The sequence below is a fragment of the Leptonychotes weddellii genome, chromosome 1 (genome assembly GCF_054177405.1).
Source record: "Leptonychotes weddellii isolate Sample4059 chromosome 1, ASM5417740v2, whole genome shotgun sequence".
Taxonomy (NCBI): Eukaryota; Metazoa; Chordata; class Mammalia; order Carnivora; family Phocidae; genus Leptonychotes; species Leptonychotes weddellii.
The window spans coordinates 138,437,798-138,448,605 of record NC_138369.1 but is presented as its reverse complement, the minus strand read 5'-3'; the positions used below and the strand labels follow the sequence as shown (position 1 = coordinate 138,448,605).

Sequence of the window (10,808 nt, the reverse complement as noted above, 5' to 3'; positions counted from 1 at the left end):
TGCGATTAAGAATTCCTCATATCAGTGAGATCATATGATACATGTCTTTCTCTGTTTGACTTATTTCACTCAACATAATACCCTCCAGTTCCATCCATGTCGTTGCAAATGGCAAGATCTCATTCCTTTTGATGGCTGCATAATATGGCAGGGACCATGTCTTAATCATCTTTGCTTTCCCTACTGTGCTACATACAAACCTCAACATAATAGGTACCCAGTGAAAGAATGAATGAATGAATGCATGAATGAATGATTAAATAAAATTATAGATAACATCAGGCCAACAAACTCAGGTAGCAATAGCTTATCTGCTATTTGATAAGCCAAATAATGAAATGGAACTTAATAGCTGATCAACTTAGTCAAATGTTATGAATATGTATTTTTTAAAAGTGTGTATATATATCCAGCAGATCTTTACAAGAGACATCAATCTGATCTTTATTTGAACATCTGTTCAATCATTCAATAGATAACAAAGCAAAAAAATTCAACATAACAAAAAAATATAAATTTGAAAAACAAGTAAAAGAAAGATGTTCCCATTGTTAATATTCTTACTTTAGATTGTCCTCCCTACATCTCTACAATGAGATGAGAAAAATGAGAACTTAGCTAGAATTTTGTTCAAGTTACTGACTTTTGTATTTCATACCATTTGCAAGGATATCCAAACTTCCTTCTAAACAAAATAGAAATAGCACCACTGCATATGTGCATAAGCCTAATTTTACATTTCTTCTACCATATCAACTTCATGTCCCATGATATTCTGACCACTATCATTCACTAATATCAACTTGCTTACCTACCTCAATTTTAGCATCACAGGAAATCACTGCTAATGAGGTATTAACCCATCACCTGGGGTTTAGCAAAGCATCCCAAGTCAGTTACAGAAATACCTTAATCCATAACCTAAAATTTAAACTATCAAGGGGCTGGTCCCCAGGAATATGAGTCAAGAACAGAGCACTCTGAACATATCCAAACTGAGATTGACTCTTTTCTCTGCCTGGAAAGGTGCTTAGCAAGGTGTTCTGACTATCATGTTGACTGACGGGAATTTCATGTGAAGAAAGAAATTCTCTTGAATTCTACCTCCTTAAAAATATCTTGTATAGCCAGAGGGTATAATGGGTAGGTCCTCACTGCACAGAAGCCTGAATACCTAGCCTATTGTACTTTGGTATAAACACTGCCATTTTCTGGGATACTGCCTACTTTTTATAAGTTCTACTACTCTCTTCATGTAAAATAACTATATGGAAATAGCATAGCTAAAGAAAAAAGTGGGCGAAATTTAAATCAACAAACTAAGGAATAAAAGTGTAGGTTAGAAAGAGGAATACAAGTTAACAAATGATTACATAAGGAAGAGCAAAAAATATATATATGAATACACACCTGAGGGCAAAAGGCTGAGGACAGCTGAAATTGGAAGGACATATAATAATTGAAATGAAGGCAAAAGAAAGAAAGAGTAGAGAAGAAATTTGAATAATATTCATGGGTAGGAAAATGTATGTTGTATGAGCTGAGGTAATCCCAATGTTATGATGGGCTATGAAGTAGAAAAACAATATTCATTTTAATCAAAAGCATTACGACAGGTAAGGATGGACTACAATATGAAAACCAAATAGACCTAATTCCATAATAGCCATTGAAAGGGACCAGTGGTGATATCTGTACTATTTTAAAACACAAAAGGGTACTTAATAACTTTAGATCATACCACTTAAAATTTTTTCAACTTTGGAAAACGTCTTAAATTCCACTTTGCTTTATTTGCTTTATTTTTAAAGATTATGGAAGTGCTACGTAAATCACTAATAACAATATTAATAATAAATGGTTGATAATGTATTCACTCTAATAGCACTGGAATCACTATAATATCCAAACCAAGGGGGAAACAATCAGCAGTGTTGGTATTGTCTCTGACCCTGAAGCACGAGCTTCTTTCCTATAAGGAGCACATTCTTAGGTAGAAAAACAGGATATAAAATGATACGAAAATGTGTGTGCCAGCATTCAGAAAGAACACAGGTAAAAGCTTAATTCTCCTCTAAACAGCAACTTCTAAATGCGGATTCAATAATGAAAACCTATAACGTATCAGTTAGCAGAAGCATTTAGGAATTGCGGGCATAGAGTAGGGTGCAACTGTTGCAGTTAGTATTTGACCACCACACAACTACTCAAGTTCAACTACCAGGTTTTTTGTCACTCTTTTTTTTTCCTTTTCCTTTGTTTGCTATTTACAATTATGAGAGGACTGCGATCATGAAGCTTAGTGTTCATTTCAGTGAGAAATGCCTGGGCTAGATCTAGGTTCTGCATGGGTAGGTACTGTGTACGCGTCCCACGCTGCTCCACCAATACACGTTAAACTCTCCTTTTAATGGTCTTCAGCTGAGACTACACCTAGCCTTTTCACTTACATAGTTTCAGGTCTCTCCTGAGAACAAGTACAGTCAAATTTCCTCTTCCCATAAATCCTTAAAAAAACGGTGCGATGGAAGTAGGAAATGAATAGTTTTGCTGCTAACCCAAACAGAATTATTATGTCTTGCTACTAAAATACTCCAATCACTGGCAGGAGTGATCCAGAAATTATGGGTTCAATACAAGTATACATGAGCCCTACAGCAGATAATCTCAGATGATGATGACGAAGATAGACAACTTTTTTAGTACTTGTGACCAGCACTGTTCTAGGTGCTATGCATGTATTATTCATTTAATCCTCACACACTCCAAAAAATCTTTGTTAGGTAAAATTATTTTTATCTTCATTTTACACAGGACACTGAGACACAGAAAGAAGCCGGTTAAAGCAATTTTAACATATTTAGTTTATTTAAAGGTAAAACATAAAACTTTACACCTGTAAAGTTCAAACCTTTTGATGAAGGACCAAGGGCTGTCACTGACGCCTGGTCTGCTAAGTCACATTATTCTTCTTGCTTAAACTGTACCACTTCATATCACCTATTTAAAATCAGTGAGAGTTTAAAGGTTTTGGATTCCTTAAAGTCACTGAGAGATTAAAGGGGCTTGCAAAGCAAATTCAGTGCAAGATCTTTCCAGATTTTTTACATTCGTCCCCTACCCCCAACCTGGGCAATCTTACACAGTTATTTACACACCTATTTAGATTGTAATCTGTTTTAGTGACTCAACTTTAAAATGTCTTTCCAAAGCATTCAACTTAGGTTTCTTAAAATCAACAATGCTTTATACTTTTTTTTACTCCTATTTCATCAGTCTGCATAATTAAATTACAATTGCACATTCAACAGGCATAAACAAAATTGAAAACAAACACAAATGACTCTAGGTAAGCATACCAGCAAGTAAACAGATAAACAAAATACACTATTTTTCAGAGAGTATCCTATTCGCTTGAAGCAGGGATTGGCTAAGATGGCTTCTATTATATTCATATCTTCCCTAAATGCAAACAATACTATTTAATAGGTATATGGGTATATTAGATTTCTGGCAGAATGGATTTGCAATTGAAAAATACAATTAAATCTGATAGAGGAGTTCACAATAACACCAAAATTCTATACTAGAAAGGTAACACATTCCTTCTTATCTTTCTTAATTAGAAATCCTAGGAAACTCCTTCATTGATAAAACTAGGGTGACAAATTGTATCCCAAATTCAAGTAAGTACAAGGAAGCCCCTTCCCAAAGCATGAACATACACACTCACACACACACAAACTTGTAATTAATCAATGAAGAAATTTGAGTTTTAAGAAAGAAACCTTCGGGCGCCTGGGTGGCTCAGTTGGTTAAGCGACTGCCTTCAGCTCAGGTCATGATCCCACGGTCCTGGGATCGAGTCCCACATCGGGCTCCCTGCTCTGTGGGGAGCCTGCTTCTCCCTCTCCTACTCTCCCTGCTTGTGTTCCCTCTCTCGCTGTGTCTCTCTCTGTCAAATAAATGAATAAAATCTTTAAAAAAAAAAAAAAAAAAAGAAAGAAAGAAACCTTCTCCCTACTAGAGGAAAAATTCTGAATTTAAAGTTCAGGTTCAGTCAGTTACCACTTATTTGATATGGGTTTAGTCACTTCACCTCTCTGAGCTACAGTATCTTTATCTGAAAAAGGAGATCCATCCACCCCACAGAACTATGGTCAGAATTATATAAATAAAATATATGACAACACTCTGCAGACAATCAATCATCATATACATACAAATTATTACTACTGGAAATCCTAGTTTGTATTTTGGACACAGAACTTCAGAGTCAGGGGAGGTCATTTCACAAATGACGAGGCTGAGAGCCAAAAACCTAAATTACTTTCCTACTTACAGTGGCATGGATGACAGAGCAGAAATAGAGAATTCTTGATTAACCAGGAAAAGAATATCACAGCCATGGGAGTGGGATCAATTGGAGATTCAAGGAAACCAAAGTGCCCAGAATGAACTAATGCTGCAGTGTAGACTGTGAACAGAGATAAATATTTAAAGCCTTAGCAGTTTCATACAGTAAGTCCTGGCAGTGACTTTGGTGAAGATATTAGGAAAGAGAAAGATTAACAACAACAACAACAAAAAGTTGCACTCTACCAATCACATTATTATTTCATCTTATATAACAAAATATTGATGGCTTGTCAAACTAAAGAAAATAGGGAATTTAAGATAATTCTCTTATTTATGTTATTCCTTTCTACTGGTCAGAATAATTAACCAAAGGTTAGGAAGTTAAGACAACAATAGGATGGACGTCAGTGAAATTCAAGTACTTTAACTGGACTGCTTCGGGTACAGTTTGTTTCCCTTTTTCTCTGGCCATTAATCCAGCAGAGGAAAGTGATCTAACACAGCACCATGGCACGAAGGGATGGACCCTAGAGCCTGTCTCTCTATGATGACTGTTCTTGTGCATCCAGACTGCCTATTGAAACTAATAATGCCTGCTGCTGCTGCCGAAGAGGATCATCCAAACTCTGAAAATGAAACACATCACACAAAGGGATGAAAGAATTCTTATTCCACAGGGCTTAGCTTGCAGCTGGTCATGCATGCCAGAGGGATGTGCCATGAGGATGAGAAAGAAGCTTCCAAAGAGAATGGCTAGGGCAGCCAGTTGAACATTTTGAAATACTTAGGGAACTATTCTTTTGAAACTTAGGCAAATAACTAGACTTTTTTTATAGCTGAACTTGAGGGTCAGGGTTTTTTAATCTCCGCAATTCACTTAGGTGTGAATATTCTTGCAAGCAAAAGAAACTTAGAGAATTTCTAATTGCTTATACATTTGGGGAGCTCCCCACTCATAGTAAGAGATCATACTACATATTGTTTTCCCCCTCTGGGCTATAGCTTCATGTTACTTTGGAGTTTAACACTGTTTGCAGGAATAGGTGTTGGATTTTTCTGCAAGTGACGCAAGTATATTGAATAATATGTTGTTATACAAAATAGAACATAGAAAGTGGTTAAGACTTTGAGGTCAGATCAGTGGTGACACTGATGCAGCACTCATTACATGGCATCAAAGTCCCGTGGGCTCTAGCAGAGTAAAAAGGTATTACAAATAGAGTTAAAAGTTATAAGAACACTTCCCTGTGGCCACCATTGCTCCTGGCCTCTCAACTGTCCTCAGCAAGGCATAATGCTGTTTTTCAAGTACCCTGGCCATCACTGTCTAATGGAGTACCAAAAGCAATATCTATGCTTTGGAAATTTCGATGAGCCACCGTGAGGCATCAGCCTTCTTTTATTCTCTGATAAACTTACACTGTCAAAAACACAAACACTTGCCCTCCCTTCCCGACCCTTTTCCACTCCAGTTCCAAAAAGCTCATCTTCCTCTGTTTACTGGATAAAAGTGAGAAACGCCTTTCATCATACATAACAGTACACATACCAGACTTCGTGATCCATTTTCACCTGTTATACCACTGAATCCAAATAATTACACTATAACTAGATGTGTTGCTTTATGGAAGTTACTTAATCTAATTTAGCCTTTGATTCTTCATTGATAAAATGTAAATAATAGCTGCCTTATTAAATTTTTGTGAAGAATAAGATATTTACCTCATAGTTCAGTTACCAGCACAAAGGGTGATTCAATAAATAATACTCATTGTCTGTACCATTCTCTGTAACAGGAGTAAGAAATAGTTCACATCAGAAACTAAAATGAGAAATGGAATATAATATTAAAAATATTCCCCTACCTTGTCAGGATGCTATTGTTGATTTGAACATTGTATCACTTTTCTTAGATTAAATCATCCTTCTTAAGAAGCATTATTTCCTTAAAGGATTATGCCAAAGTGAATAGAACTCATTGGAAGAAATGTTTCCTTCCGCATATTCAACCCATTAGTTCTAACTAATGTCCTTCAGAACACTTAAACATGTTCTTGTTACAAGTGTCTTAACTTTTCAAAAAGCTACTATTATATTGTATACATAAATGTTGGCACTGGAGGGTTTCCATAATTGTTTTAATGTTTCTTGCTCCACCCCCCCCCCTTCTACCACTGCTTCCACACTCTCATTAGCTCTTCTAACTTCTCTCAAAAAGAGACAACATTTGGATAAGAAGGGGTACTATAAAATCAAAGTTAAAATATATTTGAGAATTATTAATTCTCAGTCTAAGTCATTCTACACGTACTATCCCACTCAACTGCACAAAATGAACTTTTAGCCCTAAATTCATTACCAACAACATATTCTGAAGACAAGAAGAAACAACCTTTCAGAAAAAGAAAACTAACAGGGAAAGATATTTCATTCCAAAGAAAAAGGATTATGGGCGCCTGGGTGGCTCAGTCGGTGAAGCATCTCCCTTCAGCTCAGGTCATGATCCCAGGGTCCTGGGATCAAGTTCTGCATTGGGTTCCCTGCTCTGCAGGGAGTCTGCTTCTCCCTCTGCCCCTCCTCCTGCACATTCTCTCACTCTCTCTCTCTCAAATAAATAAAATCTTAAAAAAAAAAAACAAAGAAAAGGGAGTATAATGAGGAAAAATGTATATAAAGAGAGACAATGATATTTGTGGTATAATAGAAAATTATCCCTACATAAGAAAATAAAACTTATAATCCATTTTCCCTTAAGAATTATAAAATATCCTAAATTCAGGCTCTATTCTAGTAAAAAACTAAAACAGAATTTAGATAAACCCGTACCATTAATTACTTCTTTACATTGTGAAATTTTGTTCGCAAATTTTTACACTAAAATCCTTTAATTAGGTGCCAAAGAAGACAAAATAACCAAATATTTCATTCTAAAGGAACTGATCAACAATTTATGAAAACAAGTCATTTTTCTCGCCATTCCTTTTAGCAGCACCCATCCAAACAACCCCCAAATCCTGCCAATGCTCTTTCTTTTCCACTGTTATTGCTTAAAATCCTAAGTAATCTAATTACTTTCAACCTCTAACCTTTTTCATCCATCTTTATGCTTCTAGAGTTATGGTCTTTAAAAAACAAACAAACAAAAACATAAAGGCTCAAGGAATTTCCCTCACCTTAAAGATCCTGAGTGGTTTATCACTGAATAAAATCCAAACTCTAGTGTAGTACTCAAAAGTCTTTCACAGTATGGCACAAAACTACAAATCGGAGTAATTAAATTCAAAGTAAAAAATAACCATTAACTGCCTGCTATGTGCCAGACTCCAAAGAGTAGTGGGTTGGTAGTGGAGATAAAGATGAAGCAGACTTAGTACCTGTGCTCAAAGAAGCCAGTGTGATGAGGATGCAGATAAGCAAGCTAAAAATTGTAATGCAGTGTACTGAGTATAGAACAAGGTAACCAACTACAGGGTGCTAACACAATTAGATGATAGGTCCCAAACTCAAGGAGGAGAAAAGTGAAAGTAATATGTGGTCTTCCGCTTCTGAAAATGATGAAGTAACAGAAACAGGACTTAGTCGCCTGCCACAAACTACTAAAAACTAGACAAAATAATGGTTTACAGACATTGGATAACGGGCATCACGAGCCAAGGTCAGCCCTACCACTGCTGTCGCTTACTGCCTAGAGAGAGTTACCAGACTACATCTCAGAAAAAGAGAACATGAACAGAGCCTACTTTGTCCAGGGCCACACTGTTAACACATGGGGCTGGGCTTCAGAAATGAGTCTTTCTGGGGCGCCTGGGTGGCTCAGTCGTTAAGCGTCTGCCTTCGGCTCAGGTCATGATCCCAGAGTCCTGGGATCGAGCCCCGCATTGGGCTCTCTGCTCCACGGGAAGCCTGCTTCTCCCTCTCCCACTCCCCTTGCTTGTGTTCCCTCTCTCTCACTGTGTCTCTGTCAAATAAATAAATAAAATCTTAAAAAAAAAAAAAATGAAGTCTTTCTGATTGCAAAGTCCCAGAAGTTTTATTTTTTATTTTTCTACTACTTTTAAATCTTTGCTTAGACCATTTGTTCAACCTAGAAATCAACTTATCCCTACCCTTCCATTCTTCCTTGCCCTACAGAAATCATGCTTCAAGGTTTCAAACATTACTTCATCTAATAAAGCTCCTCTAATTCCATTCCCCCAGCCATAGTGAAAATTACTATTATCAGCTTCTACAATACTGCATTACTTTGTTTTTATTGTTTTACAGCATTATTTTTATCCTGTTCTACGTAATAATAATAATATTAATGTTAACCAAAGTTATTGAGAGCTTATGTTATTGCTCTATATTCTGTGCCTGTACCCAATCATTGAATCCTCAGGACAATCCTAAATAGTAGGTACTATTTTCAGCCTCATTTTGTAGTCAAAGAAACTGAAACACAGATAGGCTAACTAACTTGCCTGAAGTTACACAAATAGTGTCAGAGCAGGGATTCAAACCAAATAATCTGGCTCCAAAATCCTTGCACATAACCTCGTTGTTTCCTTTCTGAACTGCCTACTAGACTTCTTGAATAGGGACAGTTCATGTAACTAATCTTGCAATTTGTATATCTCATACTACCCAGAACAATGTTTTATACTGAACACATACTCTATGTTATTTTCCATATGAATGAACGAACAAAGGAGCTCTATGGGGCTGTGGAGGAGTAATTATACTGAGTGCTAAGCCAGAACCTATGGACAAAATGTACCTATAATTCTTTGAGAGAAATCATTCTTCATCCTTGCAGCTCCTCAGAAATTTCATCCACAAGCAATGAAAGCTTTTGCATCTTCCAGCTATGGAGTTCTTACTTCCACCTTAGCTAATTTCAACATTGAAAAATTATATAAAATGTTATTTTATGTTTATTTTTAATGATCATTATGAGACATGTTTCCTACACTTATTCTAAGCATAGAACAACACTTCTACTAAGATTATATCTAGTTGGAAAATATGTATGTGGGGGTGAGACTGAAGAGCCAGCCAAAACTACTACCATATTCAAACACTTACCATGAGCCAGGCACTTGCCTGATCATCGTTATTAACGGCATTATAATGCTGGTGTATTAACTCATTTAACACTGAAAACAACCATGAGGTAGGAATAAAATGAGCCCTGAAATTCTGGCATTTCGTTTTTTAGCAATAGATTGTATCAGATGAATTAAGAGTGTATTTGCTAAGTTAGTATCCATTTTATTAAATTATAGTAGATGCTGAGAGGTCATAAGACAATTACAATGAACTGCATTTTTATCAATTATTGTTGTTTCATCAACTTCATGGCAAGTGTTATATAATGGGCTGGCAAACACTATTATTCTGCTTACATCAACAATATATGTTCCATATTTACTCCACAAAAGTTCATTCACAAGTTAGTGCATTGTTTACTAAGTAATGTTGCCAGGTTCTTGAGGTAGAACATAATGGTTACACAACTTTAAATTAGATGCTCACATCCACTTAGGTAGCTAAAAGTGCTAGAATGCATGTACTCCATGAATTGGTTTGAATAATCACTCTAGATGATCAAGAAGTTTCCTGCACTTACTCTCCAGGGCTAAAGAGTCTTGCATGCAATAATCATAATTAAAGCAGAAGTAATGGAAATATATGTGTACAGCTATAAAATACCCTAACCTCAGAATTAATCTTTGGTTCCTAAGTGTCTTAAATCACCCAGGTTTATCAGAAAGTTCAAGGTTTTTTTTTTTTCATTTCCTTAATTCACCCCATCCTTATAGTAAAAACTGATGATAAACTTTTAATAATCCAACAACATATTAACCATACTTGAATAATAATAATGATAATATGTTATATTACACTATAACATATCACATTACATTATGTTATTAATGGATATCAGTAATTGAGTACCTACTATATGTTGGGCAAAACAGGTGCTTTACTATATGATCTCGTTTAGTTTCCAACAGTCTGGGGGTTTGGGGTTTTCTTATCTGTGCTCTATAGAGAGTAAAAAGGTTCAGAATAACTTGTCCATAGTCTCATAGACATTGTTCTAGAAGCAGGGCTCAAACCCACCTCGGGCTAATAAATAATAAGAGATTTTTGCAAAGTGGGAGTTTGCAAAAGTAACATACAAAAATCAATAGCCTTCCTATACAGAAACAAAAAGCCACTTAGAAAATATTATGGAAGAGAAAACTCAATTTAGGATAGCAAATTTGTAAAAAAAAGAAAAAAAGTAATAACCAGTTAAATAAACAAATGCATAGAACACCAAGGAACAAACTTAGCAACAAATGTTTAAGACCTCTATAAGGAGAAAAAGTACAACACTTTTGAGACACAAAAGCTACTGAACAAATGGAAAGAAAAAGCAGGTTCTTGAGTAAGAGGACTCAACCTCATAAAGATATTAATTG

General features: G+C 35.8%; 1 protein-coding gene across 10 annotated transcripts in view; it reads right to left on the bottom strand.

The window, feature by feature from the left end:
- Window positions 1–10,808, bottom strand: part of ZBTB20 (zinc finger and BTB domain containing 20) — a 764,927-nt gene that overhangs the window by 685,589 nt on the left and 68,530 nt on the right. Inside the window, exon 1 of one of the 10 annotated variants that reach the window (XM_081833718.1) lies at window positions 4,343–6,065. The exons of the other annotated variants lie outside the window; for them this stretch is intronic. The gene's annotated coding sequence lies outside the window, so the exon portion shown is untranslated. Of the gene's footprint in view, window positions 1–4,342; window positions 6,066–10,808 lie in introns of those variants that run through there. 10 annotated transcript variants of the gene reach the window in all.